Source organism: Micrasema longulum, unplaced genomic scaffold (genome assembly GCF_059751315.1).
Source record: "Micrasema longulum isolate JH-2025_06_02 unplaced genomic scaffold, ASM5975131v1 h1tg001630l, whole genome shotgun sequence".
In the NCBI taxonomy this organism is placed as follows: Eukaryota; Metazoa; Arthropoda; class Insecta; order Trichoptera; family Brachycentridae; genus Micrasema; species Micrasema longulum.
The window spans coordinates 199505-222747 of NW_028278811.1; the positions used below are offsets into that span (position 1 = coordinate 199505).

At 31.3% G+C, this 23243-nt stretch overlaps 1 protein-coding gene across 1 annotated transcript in view; it reads left to right on the top strand.

Moving 5' to 3' along the window:
- Positions 1-23243, top strand: part of LOC148274530 (inactive ubiquitin carboxyl-terminal hydrolase MINDY-4B) — a 151804-nt gene that overhangs the window by 126455 nt on the left and 2106 nt on the right. The window lies entirely within an intron of this gene.

Genomic DNA, 23243 nt, shown 5'->3' on the forward strand with positions numbered 1-23243 from the left:
GGGTTTATTCCTATAGGAACAATACCCTACACTAAATATATCAGATACGTGGGAATAACTCGGTAGTCAGATAGCAGAAGGGACCATCTGTAATTTTCAAAAATGTTCAGGAGAGCTGAAATACGTCTCAATTTCAAGACTTAAATCTACAAACTAATATATTTTAGTGTTGTTTTTCAATAAAAAATTACCATTCTAACTAACATTGATTTTTAAATTTTTTTGCTGCGTGTATTTACTGAAATAATTATTAAAATTTTTGAAAACTAAAATATTGAGAAAAAACAGATAGTCCCTTCTGCCATCTGACTACCGAACTATTGCCGAGTTCATGAAGTCTGTTTAATACGGCATTATAAGTATACACTGTCCGTGAATTGTTGCCACAAAACGGTGGCACCTGTCTAGTCATTCTTCCAGGCATCCAGGGCTCTTCCAGGGTTATAAAAAAAATTGTTTGGGTCCGTACATAAAAAAAATAAAAAAATGTGATAATATATAATATCAGTTAATACAATTCAAAACAGTAAGAAAACATAACATAAAAAACGTAAAACACAGTATTTTATATTATATATGTATATAAAAAAACATAAATAATTATCACCATCCAAAAGATTTTAGTAATACTTTTTAATTCTGACAATTTTAGTTTTCTCCTTTATTCGTAAAAATATTGGATAGATCTTGTCTCGAGTTTACAATACGACCCAATCGGGACATTGATGCATGCAAGCCATAGTTTGTGCTGTGTTGATCGAGGAACAGCACATTATTATTTCGCAACTGGCGGATTGGAACATTGAATGCCACTCGTTCCAGTAACGATGGTACATCAATTAAGCCATCCAGTAAATTAAACATACATAAATATGGAGTCAATGTTATTTCTCCTTTTTATGTAGACTTGAGATTTTTAACATTGACTCCATTTCTCCGTAAGTGTAGTCTCCCCTCTCGAGGCCAATCATCCATGCTACTTTTCTTAGCAAACAATGTTGCACCGATTCGATATGATTCATCCGGCTTACATAGAAGGGAGACCAGATCACTAATGCATATTCTAAAAGAGGACGAACAAGTGAGCAATACAGCGTTTTAACCGTGAACATATTAGTAAAGTCACTAGTTCCTGCTAACAAAACCCAAGAGTTTTAGTGACTTGTTAATCATAGTATCAATATGTTAATAAAAGGTAAGTTTACAGTCCATGATAACTCCGAGGTCCTTAGTAAGTAATTAAAAAAGATAACAGTCACTGTGGCTGATTGTGACATACAATTTAAACAGACAAAAATAACAATGATTAAAAAAAATAAAAAAATAAAGTAATGCCTAGTAGGAGAATACCCATGCTAAGGCAGACTAACATATATGTTTATTTATTTATTGCCATATACATACACACACACGTGTGCACCCTTATAAACATTCATACACATACACACATACATACACGCACATACACACATATACATGCATATATACATACATATACATATGTACACATACATATACACATACCCATATAAATATTCATACACACACATATACATAAACACCCTTATACTTGTATATAAAGATATATATGTATAATTTTATATGAAATTTAGCGTTAATATAAGGATAAAATAAGGCTCAAATTCCTGTGCACGAGTATAAGGATCAGACGCAATCGACCAATTTTAGAGTATTCATATTATAGATATAAAAATATCGAAGAATGAGCTCTGTGAAATTTCAACCAAAATTATAAAATGCCGTGAGACAAATGGATCGGATTGATTAAAATGACTTACATGCGATGACACAAAGCCGTAGCCCTCTCGTAAAATGTCACTCGTGGTCAACCGTCTCGCTGGCTTTTTGAGGATTTATTTTATTTTATTTATTTTATTTATTGGGGATATCAACAGTAATACATGTAATACAAATATAACAAATAACATATACAGAGAATAAAACCAATGACAGATATCCACAGAAATACATTAAATACACGTACAATACATACTAGTGTGTTTGTGTGAGTGTAAGTGAGTGAGAGGGTGGGTGTGTGGGTGTTTTATTGGAAAGAGGGTGTCAGGTATCGAAAATATAAATATATATAAAATATTAAGAAATAGAGATAAAATTTAATAAAATAAAATAAAACTTTATTATTGAAACTAAGTATAAGACAAAAAAGGATGAAAGAGAAGCTTCCAAAAACGACATTTGCTACATGCGTTCACCATAGAAAATTTCAGAAGATGAGCGACATATATTTGTAATGTAACGAGTGGCGTTTGTGCACCAAATATTACCTGTTACAACATACCATTCGATTATCTGTATACTTTTTCGTTTGAAATATTATTTTTATGATACGATCATTTTATTTTTCTTGTAGATGGGACGATGCTAAAATAACATGGACTGGACAGACCCCGTATGTAGGAGAAATGGCAGCAAAATGAATAATTAAATATGTTATAATACTTGCTACATACATATTTGTATGACAAAAAATAATAGAGACCATACTGTTTCAAACCACGTTTCATAATTATATTACCTGAAGTGCTTGAGTAGATACCACATTGTTCCAAACAGAAGATATTAATGAATATTTCGGTTTTTTCTTGTAGATTTTAAATTAAAATATCAAAGATATATTTTAAAAATCAAAAGTGCTTAAGAAAGCTTAACAAGCCAAGAGCTTTAATTGCATCAATTGTTATCAGCACTTTTATGAGCACTTTTATATCATTCACTATGTATGAAGTGTAACTGTAATCTGATGTATTTTTCTGTACAAAGGGTACAGGATGTAGAGGATGAACGTCAAAAAAATATTTTTTGAGATATGACGTTTTTAAGTTTTCAAACCTCTTGAACACTGACATAAACTTATAAGTAAAAAACGGTTTTAATTAATATTAAATTATCGATTTAATTCCAGTATTAAGCTGATATCTACCCAATGACAGTTCAGTTATCTTGGAAAGTAGATCATTTATTAAACATGAATGTAGATCATGCGAACTGCCGTCAGATGCCTTTATTAGTTTAAAAACATAAACAAATTGATATCCATCTTTTATGTCGTGTACCCTTCATACGTAAATGTTTATTATTATGGCTATTGTTTTAATGTATTGAATACTTGATTTGTTTAACTATTTAAACTCTTCAATCGTTACAACTCTATTTTTGTGTAATTATGTTTCTGTCCCAAAATTAGTTAATTGTAGCTTCTGGGTGCGCAGAGTTGATTTTTTGGTATGATTTAATAAATGAATAAACATTCTTTCAATAAGTTGTTAGGGTTCAGTCATAGCATTACCATGCACGCGCAGAATCTAAGTTAAAAATTTGATCCGAATTCAGCCGTGTTTTAAAATTAAGCATTTACATACACGATAAATGACAACTAATTGGCAAATACGACCGCTTTTCCGGAAGGAACAAAATCTGATATTTTTTTAGTTCGTATAATACAGCTTTAATATTTTAGGGATTCGGTGAATCAATTAGTTTTAAGATAATTAAAAATTAAAGTTATTTAAAAATGCTTCATCTACTTATTGTTATAAGATTACAACAAACAATATTACAATATTGAAATTACCATATGTTTTACGTATGTATGTATGTGTATGCGCATGGGTGTATGTACATATGTGTGTATATATATGTGTATGTATATGTATATATATATATATAAATGTGTATATGTATATTTGTGTGTATACAGGTATGTATGTATATGTGTATATATGTGTGTATGTGTGTAGGTGTATGTATATCAAAACAAGTATATATGGCGAAAATGAACGGTAATGTGAGACAAAGACGACCAAGGAAGACGTGGCATGATCAGATAAACCAAAATCTTAAGTCTGGTCATGTTAAAAGCAGACAGAACCGAAGGGCACATATGACAAGATGTATGAATGTGGAAGAAGCTAGAAATATATGCCATAAATAAAATATTTGAGTGATATTGTACAAAAATAATAAAACAGAATGTAACAAAATATAATTTAAATTGTGATTTGCTTAAGACATGTATTTATGTGCAGGATTAAGTAAAATAAATAATACTATTTTAACGATAACCGTCATTTGATTTAGACACCTCGGTTATTATTTAACAAATCGGTAGAAACATCTCGAAAAATCATCTTGGCACTTTAACACTATTGTTAAATTTTTCATCTGGAATCATAAAGAAAGTAAAGATCGAAAGAAAAGAAAGAAAGTAACAATCATAAAGTAAGAAACATTCTTGACAAAAAAAATAAATTAAGTCAAGTATACTACTCAATGTGTCAAACCATTATAGATTTCGGAATAATTGCTTGGGGTGGAGCCAGCAAAAGTGCTATGCATTCCTTGGAAATAGCACAAAAGTATGTACTCAAGGTTCTGCTCGGAGTCCCTATCAGAACCCCCTCTACGGAGGTGTTTGAACGAGTGGGTGTTTTGGACGTCAGGCAACTGTACGCTAGGGGACTTCTCGTTCACACACATAAAAATGGTTGGAGGAAACATAAAATCTATGAAATAAGAAAAAAAAAGAGACAACTATTCGTGCCACCTAAAATAACAACATCGTTTGGTCAGAGGAGTCACATGTACCTTGCTCACAAAATTTACAATACACTACCTCTTGACTTAAAATTTAATACAAAGATACAGAAATTTAAATTATTTGTTAATAAATGGCTTCTGGATTTGGGTCCCGAGAACTGCCTTGAAATGGTCACCCCACTAAAACCGTAGTATATTTGAACTCCGAATTATTGTTGCTTGTCTGCTATTTACATTTGATGTTTATATCCATACAGTGTTATTTATTATATTAAATTGATTTATTATGTACTAGAACTTAATATTAAAATAATGTAAATGAATATCTCGACACGGGTTATGCTCAGTGAGGTATAGAAAAGAAAAAAATTAAAGTTTTATGTGAAATAAATAAAGAAAATAAAAAAAAAAAAAATTTTATATTATTTATAGCATAAACTTTGTGGATAAATATTGTAATAAAATATTTCTATCCCATTATTATTTTATGCATCATAAATTCCAAATTACGTAAAAAAAATTGCGTAGGTTGAAATTAAACACTTTTTAACTTCCCACAAAAACGTATTATTTAAATCCTGCCTCGTTTATGTGCAGAATTTCAAATTCTGAATTGATTACAATAAATACTTCGAATAAGTATTTTATAAATTGTGTTTTTTATTGTGTATTATTTAGTAACGTACTTTTAATATACTTATATTTTTTAAATCGCTGTAACATAAAAAACGCATATTTCATACGGTTCGTACAAATTCAGACAGCAGGTTAAATAGGGGTGGATTGGTTTTTGTTTTATTTTCAAAAAAATAAAAATATCATGTGGGTATCGTTTTTAGGTTGTATGATATAACTTGCACTTTTTAACTTTGTGTATTATGTGTATGTGCGCAACAATCCAGCTCAGTGCCTTATACACCGTTAGCTGTGGATGAAAGTCAGAATATACTATGTTTTAAGGAGAAACGCGGCTTGACTTGACAAAAAGAAAAACAGCAAAAAATACAATAAAAATTCATCTACCCTACCGAGCTGTGTGAATTTGTACGATCCGTCTAAAATGGGCCAACTGTTCTTAAAACAGGGACAGAATAGAATTTTGAAGAGAGGTTACGAAAATACAGGTACTCATCTACAGGACACTTCCTTTTACTGGCTGGATTAAGTTCCAACTTTCCTCAGTCCGCACCCGAGCGCCGAATCGTAAACAATCGTCCAGGGTTCTGGGGTATATTTACACACAGAACTGTATTCTTCATTTGCCTGTGCACAGAACCATCGCAATCGCAGAAACTCATTATGAATAACTTATTTGATTCAAATCTTCAAGTACAACGAATAAGTACTTTGGGGGATTTATTGCTTAAAGCAATATCTTCCAGCCACTAAAAAAACAGATTGGTCAAAATAAGAGTTGGTCAAAAATTTTAACTAAAATACATTTCAAAGGATAAATATATGAATAACACTAATAAATTTTAGAAAATCTATTCTTTTTTTAATGGTGAGAAAAAGCTTGCTTTTATAAACTTAAAGTTAATATTTAAAGCACTAACTTTGTGGTTATTTATAATAATAAAATAAATAAAAAAACTTTATTTTAACCACTAACTTTTTTTTTTCAAGCAAATAAGCTTTTTTATCAAGGTTTACGTAACTAATAACTTGAAAAAAAATAATAAAAAGTTAGTGGTTAAAAACAAAGTTGTTTTATTTATTTTATTTTAAAAAAAAAAACATTACTTTTTACATTAATGGATGATGAATGCGGGGTCAGGTAATGAGTTTGGAAGGATATTTTTTTTTTTTTAAATATATATTTTATTTTATACTGAAACATAAATAATAAAAAGAGGCCTGGGTTCTAAGGATATATAATATTTCAAGGGTTTCTTGAAAGTGGCCAGAGAAGGTGCATTTTTAACATGAAGAGGTAGCTCCCGTCAAAGTCTGGCACCTCGAACAGAAAAATAAATTATATTATTCACCAATTATACTCACCAATCTCAGGGCGTTTTCCAATAAATTGTCCCACCAAATCAACAAGACAGGCTCGATTTTTCTATAATCTATAGCCCCAAATAATATGTTTGAAATTAAAATTCCTTCGTAGCTGCTGTAAATTTAACTTAATCGGTTGCCATTTAAATATTTCAAATACGAAATTCAACGACTTTTAAAAGACTTTAAAACAAAAAGTTTGTTTGTGTAAAATTACTTCATCATCATTACCTTTCCGCACCTAATGGTGTATAGGGCACTGCATTGGTACACTAATTGCAGTGTATTTATATTTTTTTGTAACGTGAAGGTAAGATGATCAGTCTTGCAATTCAGGTACCAGTCCAGGGACAATGAAATGTCGAGGTGTAAAAACACCATTTTTATAAACTGAAAACTATTAAAAGTAATATATCAATAAATAAATTCATAGCAAACTTCAATAAAATTTTTGAACCCGTGTAAAAAATGCAATGTATTTTAATTAGTATTAATGTATTATTATTTTATGATTTTCTTTACTCGTATATTCGAAATTGTATTGATTCTAATAAATAAATAATAGCAACAGTGTCAATAGCAACAAGTCACTAGAGCGAGTCTCTTTTTTTTAAGATTTACAGTTATAACATTTATTAGACGTTTCAAAGTTGATTTGTATTAGAATAAAAAAACATACCATTTATGAAAATATGTTAATGATAATTTTTTAAAACTTTTTTATTTCATATCAAGCATGTCGGGTGTCAAGCCCGAGACCTCTTGCATAGTAAGCAAACGCGCTGACCTTTTGACACTACGAGTCCGACAATTATTTTTAGCAAATTTTAATATGTTGTACATAATGCATTAATTTCGCATCGGTTAATTATATTGTGAATAATCCTCTTCCACTCCTTTACTTTATTTCCTCATCCACAACCTTTTGTAGTGCTTTTTAAATATTTTTTTTTAGTGTGTAACGTGTTCTACTACAATTTTTTTCGCATCAAAACAGTTCAGGAGGCTCAATTATAGTGGTTAATTACAACACAAAACACTTAGGCTCGAGAAAAAAAAGATTGCAACTTTTGCGTTTTCATCGAGAATCAAACACGGAATCTTCCGTGCGTAAGTCGAGTGCCTAAGCCAAACCTATGACAAATCGTTTCATCTCAAAAAAACTCGAATTTAGATAAACGCCTTTAAATTTTTTTCTAGCGTTTAAACTTTTTACACCAAGTTGCCTTATAAAAAATAATTTTAAATAAAAGATGAAAGATCTCAGAGAGTTGAATATTTTGAGCCGTATGACGGCAAAGCAATATAACTATAGATGCATCGTTTTGCCATCAGACGGGCACCCGCAGATCACCATTTTTTGAATAAAAAAAAATGGATTTACGTATTTTTTAAACTTAATTTATGTGTATAGCGGAAGCTGTATTATAATATTGTGAACCTCCCTGTTTTTTAAATCAATATATTTTTCGTACCACCTCAGTATGGCTAAAATCCATTGAAAATAGTACAAGTGTTTATTTAATAACTTTCCGTTATACATTGTGTCTGCACAAACAAGCCTCTCATATTACGGTCGCCAGTTACTTGTCCTTGCTTACACGTGCTAATGACTGACGAATTTTACTAGCGTATTTTTCTCATATCTCCTCCTTCGACTTACTAAAAATAATGACTTCGTCTTTTCACAAAATAACGAATATTTTTTATTGCCTGGCTTCAAGAAGCCATTTACGCGAGTAACACTGCGCGAACGTCCGAGTTTGTCCGACAAATTTAGTAACTTCATACTCCAAAGATTTAACGAAGAAGTTTATACTTTAAAGAATAGAAATAATGTGACCTCACTGGGGTTTCCCGTGCCGAGGACACTTAACAATACACTTTTTAAAATTACATTTGAGAATAAACTAAGAAGACTAACTTAAAAAAACGAAAATAATTAACAAAAATTCGGACAGTTTTAAAAACAAGGTATTTATGGACATCTATATTATTTATATTTCAAAACACACAATGAAAATAACAAACACCTAACATAAGCTATACACTTGTGGAGCAGTTGATTCAATATTGGCATGGCCGAATAAGACAATCCATTTTACTTCTACCTTGCTCCACTATCCATTTCTTTATAGCCCTTTTAAACATTTTCTCGTTACTTATTGTTATAATAGATAGTGGAAGTAGGTTATAGAATGGTGAATGTTACACAGTGTGTAAAGTGGCCAGTTAAACCAGCCATTGACAGGTCATAAGCCCTGTAGATGCCTAGACTTCTATATTTCCTTCTCAAAGGTGTTCTTCATCTCTGTTGTAATGAAATATTTTTTTGCATTTCCCTTTATATGCACTTGTGAAATAATTTTGGATCGACAGCCCAAGAGAAATTCCACCTTTGAGAAAAAGAGTTATCATGCCGGCAATTTTCAGGGTAGTATGGTGGTTGAGTAAACATACACTACCCTCCATTTTATACCTCACCTTTTTATTTAATGCAACTTTTTATTAAAACCTAACAATATATTTTTTTATAAAAGAAACAAACTCTGTATCATAATAAAGTACAAAATGGCATTAAAAACGTTTACAGAGCATCCGGCGATCCGCAAATAAAGTATAGAACTCTTTAACTCATGTGTGGCTGTGATGTCACACTAGTCGACATAGGACACAAGACTTGATATATCTCTCTTATTTTTATAAATGATGAATTCGTATTTTTTGTAATCTTCAAATGGATATTTTCACATCCGATTTGGAAAGTTAAATTTGTATAACTATGCCAAATGTTAATACAAAAAATATTTATTCTTGCTACGCGAAGAATGAATGTCTGCTAATTCAGCAACACATCTATACGTACCTACGATACCTTACAAGTATACAATAGAGAGCACGAAGTCATAACAAGGAAGACAGAGACGCTATTCTGCGGCGGGTGTTGTCTAAAACAGATTCAGTCTTCAGTCGGTTGATGACAGTAATGGGGGACACACGCGCGTAACATGAGCGGCGTACTTGTGATTTTTAATTTATTTTGTTTTAACAGGGCAAAATTTTATGTTTATTCGCATTCATTATGGAAAATGGATGATTAAACAGTATGTTTTCATGTTTTTTTTTTTTAGTGTCTGAACTTGAGAATATTCCGTCTTTTACTAGTGGTAACACGATGTTACATCACCGCGCGCAAAGGGATTATTTACCACAGTCTTTTAAGAGTTAATAACATATTATTTTATATACCTGTACTTCATTCATATATTTTTTTTAATGTAATTTTTTATCAACCACTACGTTTTTAGTCAAATACCCTGTCAGATCTATTTATTTAGTCGATATTTCCAGCTCATTCCACAATCTCGTAATTCTATTCCGCCTACCGTTTGACAAGGGGGTGTCTAAATAAGCGTAAACCAGCTGCCCTTTATCGGCGGTAGATTTCTTACATTTTGGGGTAAATATTAAAACAAAATGGAACGAATGTGTTGGAAAAGATCACCCGTTACGCACAAACTAAGTGAAAATGTATATTACGCATAAAATTCAAGCTGCGCTTTCAATAAATTGAATTTTAATTTAAGGAAACTCCAATCTGTTGCAAGAATGAAGTATTAACGAAATAAAAATCAGGTTTGCTCTGGTTAAGTTTACTAAATAAAGCACTGCTTTATGAAACCACAAATCTTTCCATCTACAGGTGTAGTAAAATTATAAAATAAACACAGGTACGCGAAAATAAAAATAAAAACAAGGAACTTACAGAGGAGGGAGAGCATAATAAAAGGTTCCAAACATGTTCAATTACAGATTACCGATGAAGATATTTTAAATTTTCATAAAAATATACACATTTTCGTATATGAACATCGATAACCGTCTCGATATATACAGATGAAGAAAGCGTTTGTTGTCGCGGCTCAGAAATCTGGTAATATTTCACGCACTTATTAAACAAATGTTACATATTTTTAACCGGGAATCAAACCCGTAACCTTCGTGTGTGAGTCAAGAGTCTTGACCACTACACCACGGAGGCCGTTAAATATATGAATTAATTTATGTTTTTCGCTTACAAATGCAAGTTATTCATGGTCTAGACTCTATATTCCAGACAATCTACATTTCGTGTTAGGAGAGTTCACTAGACTATGTTGTGTGTGTTGTCAAGCGAATATCACGTTATTGTATAAATTATTAATATATTTTAATTAAATTCATTGAGAGACAAACACCTCCACTCTTAGAAACGTCTAAATTTATCAAATACAAAACAACATACCTACCTAACCCGAATACCGCATACCTTTACTGTATACATTTGTTATTTCAATGTTTTTTTTCATGTGTCGATTTCACACATCACTGGAAAATAAATTTATTTGACGGATGTTTTTTAGGAGGTTTTTTTTTTTTTTCATTATGATTACGTCGCACCTTTAGGACGAAAACGACTTAACTCAAAAATTATTTAATGTAAAATTAACATTTTGGGAAATTGCAAAAGAAGAATGTAAACTGTGACACCTCTGTATTCTTTCGTCGATGGTTTCGTATTTTTCAAATTTAGCACCAAATTTTGAGTTAAAAATTATAACGAAGGCTTTCAGCTATGAATTTATCAAAAAGAAGCGTAACAAAAATAAATTATTATAAGTTTAAACGAGACATTTATTTAATGAGTCATTATTTGATTGAAAAAAAAACAAACATAAGCATTTTGATAAATAAAATGATGACATAACTATGAGGTCAGATCAGGGCACCAAACACATGTTTTTTTATTCGCGAAATGACATAAACGTAAATAAGTCACTAAGATTATCGGAAAGTCGAAACGAAAAAATCACAAAGATAAATTGGTCGTTTTGATGGTTAAAAAAATAAAGTAAACATTTCAATTGCATCGGAATAAAATCGACTCAACTGGCTTTCGCTCACCATATGTTTGTCTGCGTTGCGTCCTTCACACTAATTACGTCGCTTCCGCACTGACACGGAATCTAAATTCTCTGAGTAAAAAAAGCTAATTTATTCAAGAGTTAACTCTGATTTGTTTTAACTTTGTTTTGTTCCGTAACTGTACATCACTTGGAAACTTTTGAAACTTAAATTGACAGTTGATTGTCATTTGATAAGGAATCAAAAATATTTCTTAGTTCAAAAGCTGAGGATGATTTAATTAGATAATAAACTTTCCACTGAATCAGTAAATGTTCAATTATCTATGCGACGTGAACTAAAACGCATAATTTGACTTGTGATACTTTCAGAAATCAGCAAAATTATCTTTAACCTTAGAAATAAAAAGTAAGAGCAATTTTATTGACCGGTAGATTTTTTTTTCAATTTCGGTGCAGCATTAATGGCGTTAGCATTAATGACGTTGTCATAGATTGGTTTACGGTCACCACCGGAGTTCGCCAAGTTGCGTCCTTGCACCGTTCCTTTTTATAATCTTTATGGACTTCATCCTTAGAAAGAGATACAGAAAATGGCACCTTTCAAAAATATCTAGGAATGCGGTTAAGAGTAGCAGGCGCCACATTCAACAGCATAAAGGCTGTTTAGAAATCAGATGTTTACTTAGTGAAATCCAAACGCTGCTTATGTGTAATAATTTTCCTCTATTTATGCGAATCGTTTTTTGTTTTAAATTTTTGTATAAAATTATAAGTGAAATTTTTTAGGCAATTTTTGTTTTAAATTGTTGCATCAAATTATAATATTTTTCTAAAATATGGCAACGCCTGAATGATTACAACATAAACAAGTATAAAACTTCAAAAAAATCAACAGATGCTAAAGATGAGGAAATGTAAATGTTTAAACATATGCGTAATGGTGAGTGTTATATAGTGAGTAAAGTGGCCACTCAAACCAGCCAATGACAAGTCACAAGCCCTGTAAATGTCTAGATTTTTGTATTCCCTACTGTAAAATGTTCATCATATGTGTTATATTATAAATATTTATAACTTCCAAGGGGGTTGAACCAGATCTTTTCTCCACAAATTTTAATAGACTCAGAATATTCTTCATCAATGATTTAATTTTTAAAAATCATTTTGATATAAAAATAACAGTTTTGCAACATTATCTCGAAACTGAATTTATCGAGAAATATTATAAATATTCTTAGTGTAGGTTGTAAATATGTCAGAAGTAAACCAAGGGCTTTGAACGGGTGAACGAAACAGTTAAGGACATCGTTAAATTTTCATGGAATATTGGTCGAGTGAAAATTGGCAGAAACACGTTGAGTGGACACTTTGGCCAGTATTGCTTGAACACTACTTTACGCCCCGCCCCTTACTCTGTTATTTAGTTATGGATATACGTTTAAAAATTCTGTTTGGTACTGCGCTAGAAAAAGAAAATTGTAGAAATTAATTATTACAAACAATGTTTTGAGTTTATTTTTTTATATATACGCACAATGGGCATTCTAAGGGACATATTTATTTATGAAAAAATATTATAAAAGAAAGTAGAAAGACACAATGGTATATAGTAGACTCGATGGGAGTGGAAGCGGGAGAGAGGTGTTTATAATTGAATTCGATTCAGTGATCGTATGAAAGATGACAACTTGTTATCAAAGAAATCAAGGCTGGTATGTTTGTTGGCAGACCCAAGAATTCTGGGCATAGCGGAATAAAAAACAAAGGTAGTTCTATGGTTATCGGTATGAAAGATTAAGTTTTGTCTGAGGTTTCTAGTTGGGATATTTAATTTTATTGAGCTCAGTAGTTCAGGCGCATCTAAGTGTTGAGAATTTTTAATAGGACTAGAAGGTCGGATTTATTTCGACGGTCTTGAAGAGAAGATATATTTAAGCTAGTTTCTAACTCATTATACCTATAATGGTCTCCGGATAAGCTCAACCTCTAGCCTATCTTTTTTGAAAATTCATGTTGAACTGATTGAATATTTTTGATATGAACATCATAATATGAAGATCAGATAACAGATAAATATTCTCGGTGCGGGCGAACTAGGGAACAGAAGATAGTCTTAAGGGTATTGATATTTTTGAATTCAGTTCTGCTTATGTTAATAAATTAAAGGAGTTTTAAGGATTTATTGCTAACACGTAAAATATGAATTGTAAAAGAAAGTTTAGTGTCAAGTATTATACCCTAAATCTTGTAAAATAATCAATGATTATGATAAAATTATAAATAAACTTATCAATGAAACTTCTTGGTTTAGTTTTCCTTTTTATTATTTTGACCGACGAGCGCTTTCGCCTAAGTAGGCATCTTCAAGACTGGTAAATTGTTTACAATATTTACAGTTCTATTCTTAACATATTTTGAAGATAAGATCAAATAAATATTTTAATAGGGGAGAGAAACGTAAATATTTACAACTAGTTTGCTAAACAGTTCATTTTTGGGAGTTTTTGGACCGAAATTGGGATTAAGCTTTTATTATTTTAAGGTGGGAAAAGAACACATGGCGAAATACACATTATAACAGATAAAGTAAGCACAATACTTGATTTTTGACAGGGAAGTTTACATACCTATAGATGAATGACGAAATATTTTAAGATACTTAGATAATACATTGTTAATGAAATGAAGTTATTCATTTTGATAGTTAATTTTATTTTAATTATATTATTTTAGTAGTAAATAATTAAATCAAAAGGAGCGTACTTATATATCAAATTAATGGTTTAAGTAAAGGAGAGTTTGATTATTCTAATTGCTGGTTAATTATTTCTGCATTAAGTTTAATTGTATTAATTTCTAATGATTCTAATTTATCTAATTTTTTCCCTTCGTTTTCAAAATGTAGTAATTTAATATTGTTTTCGCTGTCAAAAAAATGGTCAACAATTCACCAGTATTGAAGATGCCTACTTGGGCGAAAGCGCTCGTTGGTCAAAATAATAAAAAGTAAAACTAAACCAAGAAGTTTCATTGATAAGTTTATTTATAATTTTATAATAATCATTAACTATGGAGTTTTATCAAGAAATATCAACAAAAAACATCAATATTCATAAAATAGTCACAGATGATAATATTGCATTATTAATACGTTTATAAGTTAAGTTTATTCAGGTATTCATAAATGAGAACTCAATTTCTATACTACAGCAGAGTTGGATAATATTTGGAAGCAACGAATATAAAACGAATTCTCCCATCAAAATGATCTCTTTAATTAAGTCCGCAAACATATCAATACAACAACGGCTATATCAGGATGTTTAAAACTTAAAAAAAAATAAAATAAACATATGCCTATTGTAATGATGTAATAACTTAAATTTACATATAAGTAGTTAATTTTAAAAATACTTGGTACACTTCCACTTCACTTATTTATTTTGACCAATTATAGCAATAAAATAAAACAAGTTTGACAAAAAAAAAAGAAGATTACGTTGACAAATTAAAAAAGAGCGGAATATATGAATTAACATATATACTTGTCCTGGTTCATATATGGGACAAAACGGGAGAGCAATTAAATAAAGACTGAAAGAACATTTAGCTTCACATAGATTAAATAACGATATATAAACTATGCATCACATTTAAATGAATTAAAACACAAGTTTGACAAATCAAAAAACATAAAAATTTTAGGTCAAAAATTAGATAGATTGGAAATTTTAGAAATAAATAGGATAAAAAATAATAGTGGTATAATTTGAATAAATCAACAGATGGAATTAAATTTTTTACACAGTGTGTAAAATGGCTACTCAAACCAGCCATGACAGGTCGTTAGCCCTGTAAATGCCTAGACTTCCATATTTCACTCTTAAAAATGTTTTACCTCTCTGTTGCAACAAATTTAAACACGAGTAACTCCTTAAAAAAGAAATCGAGCCAGTTTGCAAGCATTTGGATATACTTAAAACACTGTTAGTTTATTTTAATTTTATTTTTTCATGTAGGTACTTTAGACTTTTTTTAAAATTGTATGTTTCTTTCATATGTTGATATGCCAGGTATTTTTAATGGTGTTTTTGTTCTGTATAATATATCTGGTGCTATCGATTTTTAAAGTGTTATTCCCTCGTAGTGTAATGGTCAACGCGTTTGCCTACCAAGCGAGAGGTCTCAAATTCGATTCCCGACATGGTTGATATGAAATATTTATTTAAAAGGGTGTTTTCCCACCAGAATATTTTATAGTCCCTGGACTGGTATCTGAAGTGTAAGATTGATCATCTTACCTTCACGGAACCAAATGATCAAGAAACACTGCGATTGATGTACCGATGTAGTGCCATATGCACCATTAGGTGTGAAAAGGAAATAATAGTGATGATTATGTATCCTACCTTTGTGTAAATAAATATAAAAAAAATAAAATAATAACTACTTCGAGAAATATGATTGGTTAATTATTGCGTTGAGTGAGTGCAAATGAATGTCTTAGAATTATTTCAGATATGTAGTGAATAATTTTAAACGGAATTTAGAAAAAAGACAACGAACGTAATCCATATTCATCTTCAATCGTAGGCGTTCAAGTTGCCCTACATATTTCTATTTTTATGAATTTGACCAAAGCATAAACATCACATTATTTTCATGAAATACACATGTGGGAATATTTGTTAGTGTTGCCAACATCAGAATAATTTTACCATTTTACTCTGGTAAGGGTATATGGCTATACTAAACATTGCAGGGTTATCATAAAGCATATTTATTTTCCCTCGCTTTGCCGATAATCCTAAATCAATGTTTGGCTTCCGGCCGCTTTCTTCACACAAATATTTAAATATGGAACTTCTAAATAAAAAAACTTGACTTCATAACTAAAATTTCACTAAAAATTGTAATAAATTTTGATATTTTTTGAAAAAACTCTTGACTCAATAAGTTTTATACTATAAAATGGTTGGTAAATACATAATTAATAAAAACCTTTCTAATAGAGTGAAAACACTAGTTTAATTGCAATGGCAATACTTGGTTTGTAAAGGATAGGTGCTTTTTCTTTCATCATTGGTACACTGATCGTAGAGTATCTTGATCATTTTTGTTACATAAAGGTAAGAGGATCAATCGTACGCTTCAGGTATCAGTTCAGGGACTATGAAACATTCTAGAGTGAAACACCCTTAAATAATATTTCATATCAACCATGGCGGAAATCGAACCCGAGACCTCTCGCATGGTAGGCTAACGCCACGGGGCTGTTTTTTCTTTACAATCAGATTTTTATTGAATCGGAGCAAGTTTACGGGCATGAATTGAATAAATAAAAATTGTGTCCGGTGGAATGGAGAATACAAGATTTCATAAAACTGTTGCAAATGTGCATTTGTATTTTAACAAAGATAAATAACCATTTGAAAAACGTGAGGGGGATTCTAAAGACTTATAATATGTCATTAACAAGTTATTTTTTTAATTTTCACAAGTTATTTTTAGAAATCAAAAATAATGCAATTTTACAGTAGGTTATATAAAATATATATCAACAGTATATTGAATTCCAACAATGTTTTGAGTATGTTCAAATGTTTGCAGACTGGCTGGAATTATTTAGATATAATTTGTTGCAACAGAGAGGAAAAAAAATTTAGAGAAATGAATATGGAAGTTTTGGCATATACAGGGCTTATAACCTGTCATTGGCTAGTTAAAGTGGCCACTTTAAGCACTGTTTAACATTCACCATTCTGTCTATTTTTAAAAATCCACAGTTAGTTGCATTGGCCACGCCTCTAAGACGTCACCATTTGGTTTAATTGAAATAAAATATCGTATCGTCTCTAATCTTGATATCACAATTGTCAAAGCTAAACATGTCCCGTCTTTGTAGAGACGATTTCGTTTTAAAAATTATGTAGGTAAATATATCTCTACAATATCCATATTAATTTTGAAAATACAAATCATTTTTCAAAACCATTTTACATGTTTTTATTGGTATACGTAGTGTGTGATATTTCTCTATTGTAAGTCGAAGTATCTCAAAATGCATGAAAAAATAACGAAAACTAACTACTTTGAATTGCATTACAAGTTCTTCCGAATCAACCAATGATACTGTTGGGATAGATTTTCGGTTTCCGTAAACCGAACTCACTAATCAGCAGAACTCACTGACTAGAACTTGTGACGTTTCTGGCGGAGTAATTTCAAAATTACAAAACTGTAAAAAATAATGGCGCTGATAATACGGTTTATAATAAATATTCTTAGTTTTATAGTCTTTTAACAATTTTAAAACACAAAAAATCACTAAATTTTACACAAATGTTTTTTTATTAACTAGGTTGTGGTCTCGTAACTACTTTTGCGGACTTACGGATCAGGGATCCAAAGCTCGCTTCCTTTTTTTTTTCTTTTTTTAAAGCCAATTAAAAGGTTTATGAGAGCTCTAATAGATTAGCATTAATGACACAATGAATTAACTGAACCTATAAAATCTTAGAATCTATTTAAATAAACTTTAGGTATAATGTTAAGTAGTAAATTTACACTTGTTATACTTGCAACTCATGTAAGGTTGTACCTAGAGTGGACCGATAATGTATAAGGTTTATTATTTTTTTAGACATCAAAGTGAAAGGGGTCTAAAACGTTGCATTTTGGATCACATTGAACGTAAAAATTATTTAAAAAAATATTCCATTCTACTTTTGGCCCTCAACCGAGGTTTGAAGTTTATCACTGTCTGAACATTTTGTTAATTATCCATATTGATAAAATTTATTTTTTTTAGTAAAGAAATAACTTAATCACATTACAAATTCGAACATGTTTTAAAACTACCGAAATGAAAAAAGTTTACACTCCGCGGAACTGATTCCGTTGAGCGCCTGGCTGATATTGACGAAAACAATGTCTCATTAAAACAATGTTACCCATTTATTACGAAACAAAGTGCAACTCACGCCCTTAGATTCTTATTTAACAAGGTTTAATGCACATTATAAAATTTGATTGGACTGATTTCTTTACTTAAATACGAAATGACAGCTGGTTTAGCGCAAAGAGTCGACTTTTTCGAAAACTTCAAGCTCTGGTTAAGGGCCAAAAGTAGTATCGAATAATTTTTTTGACATTTTTTCCATTCTGAGTAATCCAAAAAGCAACTTTTTAGAACCCCTTTATTTCAAAATTCGGAAAAAAAAAATTATCGGCCCACCCTACTGTACACATTTCGATCCTACCTTCATCTTTTCTAATTCAAATTGTTGTTAAAAAAGAATTCAACGTTGGTTTTCCCTCAGCAAATACAGAAGTTGTAGGTAAGTTAAGTTAGTAAGTTTGTACGCAGGATATCACGGGCATCTATTTAGTTTGATATTCATTTGTGCAAGAATATTGAACCAGCATTGTCACGACTTCAAGGGCGGATTGAAAATGAAGTAGGAAAAAAACTAATTTTTTTTTCAAAAACTATTTATTTCTCAACATAGTCTCCTTTTACTTCGACACACTTAGTAAGACGATATTCCAACTTTTTTATACCATCTGAATAATACAATTTCGGGAACCTCTCAAAATACGCGTTAGTTTCGGTAATCACTTCTTCGTTTGAGCTGAATCTTTTTCCTGCGAGCCATTATTTCAAGTTTGGAAACAGGAAAAAGTCACTAGGAGCTAAATCTGGACTATAAGGTGGATGATCAACCAATTCAAAGTGTATTTCACGTTATTTTAGCATCGAATCTAATGCTGTGTGAACCGGTGCTTTGTCTTGAAGAAAGAGCACTTTTTTTTTCTTTAAATGTGGTCGTTTTTCCTTGATTGCATCATTCAATTGATCCAATAATGCACGATAATACTTTCTAGTAATTGTGGATTCTTTTTTAAGATAATCGATGAGCAATATTCCGAGTGCGTCCCAAAATACAGTGGCCATAACCTTGCCAGCCGATTTCACTGCCTTTGCCTTCTTCGGAGCACTTTGACCTGCTTCCACCCATTGTTTCGATTGATTTTTGGTTTTAAGTGTATAGTGATGGACCCACGTTTTATCAATAGTTATTAATCGATGCCAAAAATAAACAGAATTACGCTTTATCATGTCCAAACACTGCTGTGAAGTGGTCTCTCGAGCTCGTTTTTGTTCGGCACTGCGCAAACGCGGCACCCATCTTGCCGATACCTTTTTGATATGCAAATGTTAATGCAAAATGTTGAAAACACGTTCATATGAGATGTTTACCATTTTGAAAATTTCACGCAACTTCTCTCGGCGTTCATTCATAACTATATCGAGGATTTTCTTGATATTTTCTTCCTCTTTTGGCCTTCCTGTTGATGGTATTGTTGCAATGCTTGTTTGGCCGCGTTTAAATTCAGCAATCTAATATTTTACCATGTAATTTGACGGAACAGACTTACCGTCATGTTTATCGAACTTTTTACTGTCTCTTTTGTCGTTTTCTTTCAAATAATAGTGTTTAACCACTGCACGAAATTCGCTTTTTTCCATTTTTCAAGAAACACAAAAGTTGTTTACTTCAAACGACTACAACAAATAAACCAATCGATGAATTTGGGTGACATTTTAACAGCTGCCGTTTGACAGATTGCAATTTGGAAAAAAAAAAATTGTGTTTGTGCTGCCATCTAGCGCTAGGTAGCTTCATTATAAACTCGCCCTCGTAAATTCCCATTTTCAAACTACAACTCGTTTAAAATGACCCTCAAAATTTTAATACTGGGTGTCATCAAACACTACTCGAATTAATATTTAACATCAATCTAATAAATACTCGTTTTTCACAAGAAATTTTTAAATAGTCAAGACATGTTTTACAGAAAGAGCACTTAAACTTCGCAAAAAACATTAATGTTTCCATTACGACATAATTCGATTTTCAAAAGAAACGCTTTACATAAGGAAATTGCCACATTTTCCGGCTCCGTGGCGTCATTTTTCTCTTTGGATTTTCTTGTTTTTTCAAAGTATTCATTGCACAAGCGGGTCCATAAAATATTAAGAAGCATCACGTTTTCGTCCCTTTAATACACCCTCGCCATCCGCAAAAGTTTCCCCGAGGAAAAAGGGAAAAAAACTTCCCGATGTCGAAAGAATATTGGAATATGTTTTCTACTTATTGCATACTTCCAAATCTGGTAGTGGGAGGAAATCTCTATTTATGAGGTTTAAGCGAGACAGTTTGAAAAAAAACACAAACATATCGCAAAATACTGAAAGAAAAGTTTATAATAAATTTCGACGTTGAAAAAGCATTTTTGTAAAAAAAGCATTTTTTTTCATTTGTATCACAAAGTAAAGGGTGAGATATTGAACCCGGAACTTCAAACATGGTTGGAAAATCCGCCAAACACTACAATATGACGCGGTCATATCTCTCTTCTGTTTTCATATTCAAGATTTTGACCTGAAATCAAAACACTTGTCCAGGATTCTAGTTTCATCATGGAAACGTCTAAATCCGCCTGGACACGGACAATTTGTATATATTGCTGCTGAATGGTTTAATCAGCCACTCAACTGAGCGGCTAGGCTCTTCATAAAATGTCGGCATTTTCTTGGATGGCTATTCGTTGAATGAATTAAGATAAGTCAACCTTCAACGTGATGGGTGGTTGTAAGCCGGCCCTATGGAAACGGCCAAATTTAAAGCCGCTGGGTTACATTCGAATAGATTGGGTCAAGTTTAATAATTTAAAAGAACATTTTTTTTCAAAATTTATTTCAACAGAGAGAGAAAACATTTTAGAGAAGGAAATACGGAAGTCTAGGCATAAACAGGGCTTATGACCTGTCATTGGCTAGTTTAAGTGGCCACTTTACACACTGTGTATCATTCACCATTCTGCCCATGTTTGAACATCCACATTTCCTTTACTCTTCCATCTGTTGATTTTTGTGAAGTGAAAGAGCTGAAACCTTCATCATGTGGGTGAAATTCATACGGCTGAACCAAATCACCTACTAGGCAACGCCTGAAAACAATTTTCCAATTTTTAAACTTCTTCTTGGACCAGTTGGTTTCATTGCAATATTTGAGTTTGTCCAAATGTTTGTAGACAAAAAACTGGATTTCACCCTCTCGGGAGTCATAAGATTAACAAATTACAACAGGGATGGATGGTAAACTTCTTCTTTTACCAGATAGTAATTCAACAATGTTTTACATATTATAAGCCCTGTAAATGCCTAGATTTCCATATTCCCTTCTCTAAAATGTTTTCCCTCTCTGTTGAAATAAATTTAAATATGAATAACTCCCTAGAGAGGAAATCCAGCCAATCTGCAAGCAAGCATTTGGACATACTCAAACATTGATATATTTTCTTACTTTTTTAAAAAATGTATGTTCATTTTGCCACTTTTAACAATTCAATTGGTTTTTTTATTTTTTACAGGTACTTTACCCTTTCTTAAGCTTGTTGGTGGAGGTTTATATTAATACTAACTTAATTTATACTACCTATGTACATTTTCAAGAACAATAAATTCACAGATACAATTAACATATTAAAAGATCAGTAATATACATACAAATAAACGGGTTTCGTTCAAATACAAGAAAAAAAATTATTTACACATAAGCTAGTTTAATAACTATTTTTATAAGAATTTTTGATCATGTCGCCACTCTCTTATTTTGCTCTTGTTTAAGTTACTTAACTTATTAAGTTAAAGTTAAGATTATAATTAATTGATAAAATCTTTTTTCTTATTATCAAACTGAATTCAAATTATTCTAACCTAACTTAACTTAATAGCAAAACAAATTAAAAAAGTAAATTGAGTGTTATTGTTGTATTAAAATCAAAAAGACTAAGCGACGTACAAGTCTTTCGTTAAACGTTCGTTCAATGAACGGCCGCCAGTCAGTTGAATATCGGCATTTAATGAATAGCCTAACCGTTCAGTTTGGCTGATTTAATTATTTGGCGGTGACATATATAATTATGTACTACCTCATAAAATGTAATCGAGACATCGTTCCATTTCAACACAGGACTTTTAGTCCCACGGAGTTAGGGACTTATGTCTCAAATAATTTGTGATAAACTATGTATGTTAATAAATAAATAAAAAATAAATGAAAATTTAAAAATGTATATTGTTGTACATACTGTGTGACTGTTATCCAAAGTGGCCATATAAACCAGCCAGTGACAAGTCAAAAGCCCTGTTAATGCCTGAGCTTCCAAATTCCCTTCTAAAAAATGTTTTTCCTCTATGTTGAGATAAATTTCAATCCCTGGGGAGTGAAATCCACCTTGTCTACATACATTTGAACATACTCAAAATATAGTTGAAACACATTTTATGGAGTAATGTATTATTCTATGTTAGTTTTATTGTAATACCAACTTGATTTTATAATATTGGTTTAATTGTGAATAAAATTCGATATAAAAAAGCAATTGTTACTACACAATGTAATTAAATATTTTAATGTAACTACTTACCGACTTTTCTTTAGCTACCGGTTTCTAGACGTACCCGTTTCTTCGTCAAGACACCAATTAAACTAACATGAAAAATGACTCGGGTTGAATCGGGTTGTGGTCCCGTGGCTAGTGTTGCGGACTTACGGATCAGATGTCCGAGGTTTGAACCCCACTCTAACTCAACTTGATTTCCATTTTCTAATAGTGAGTTATTTACAACTCGTTGTAAATGGCCACCAAAATTGAAATATTTGGGTAAATTATAAAAGCGCTAAT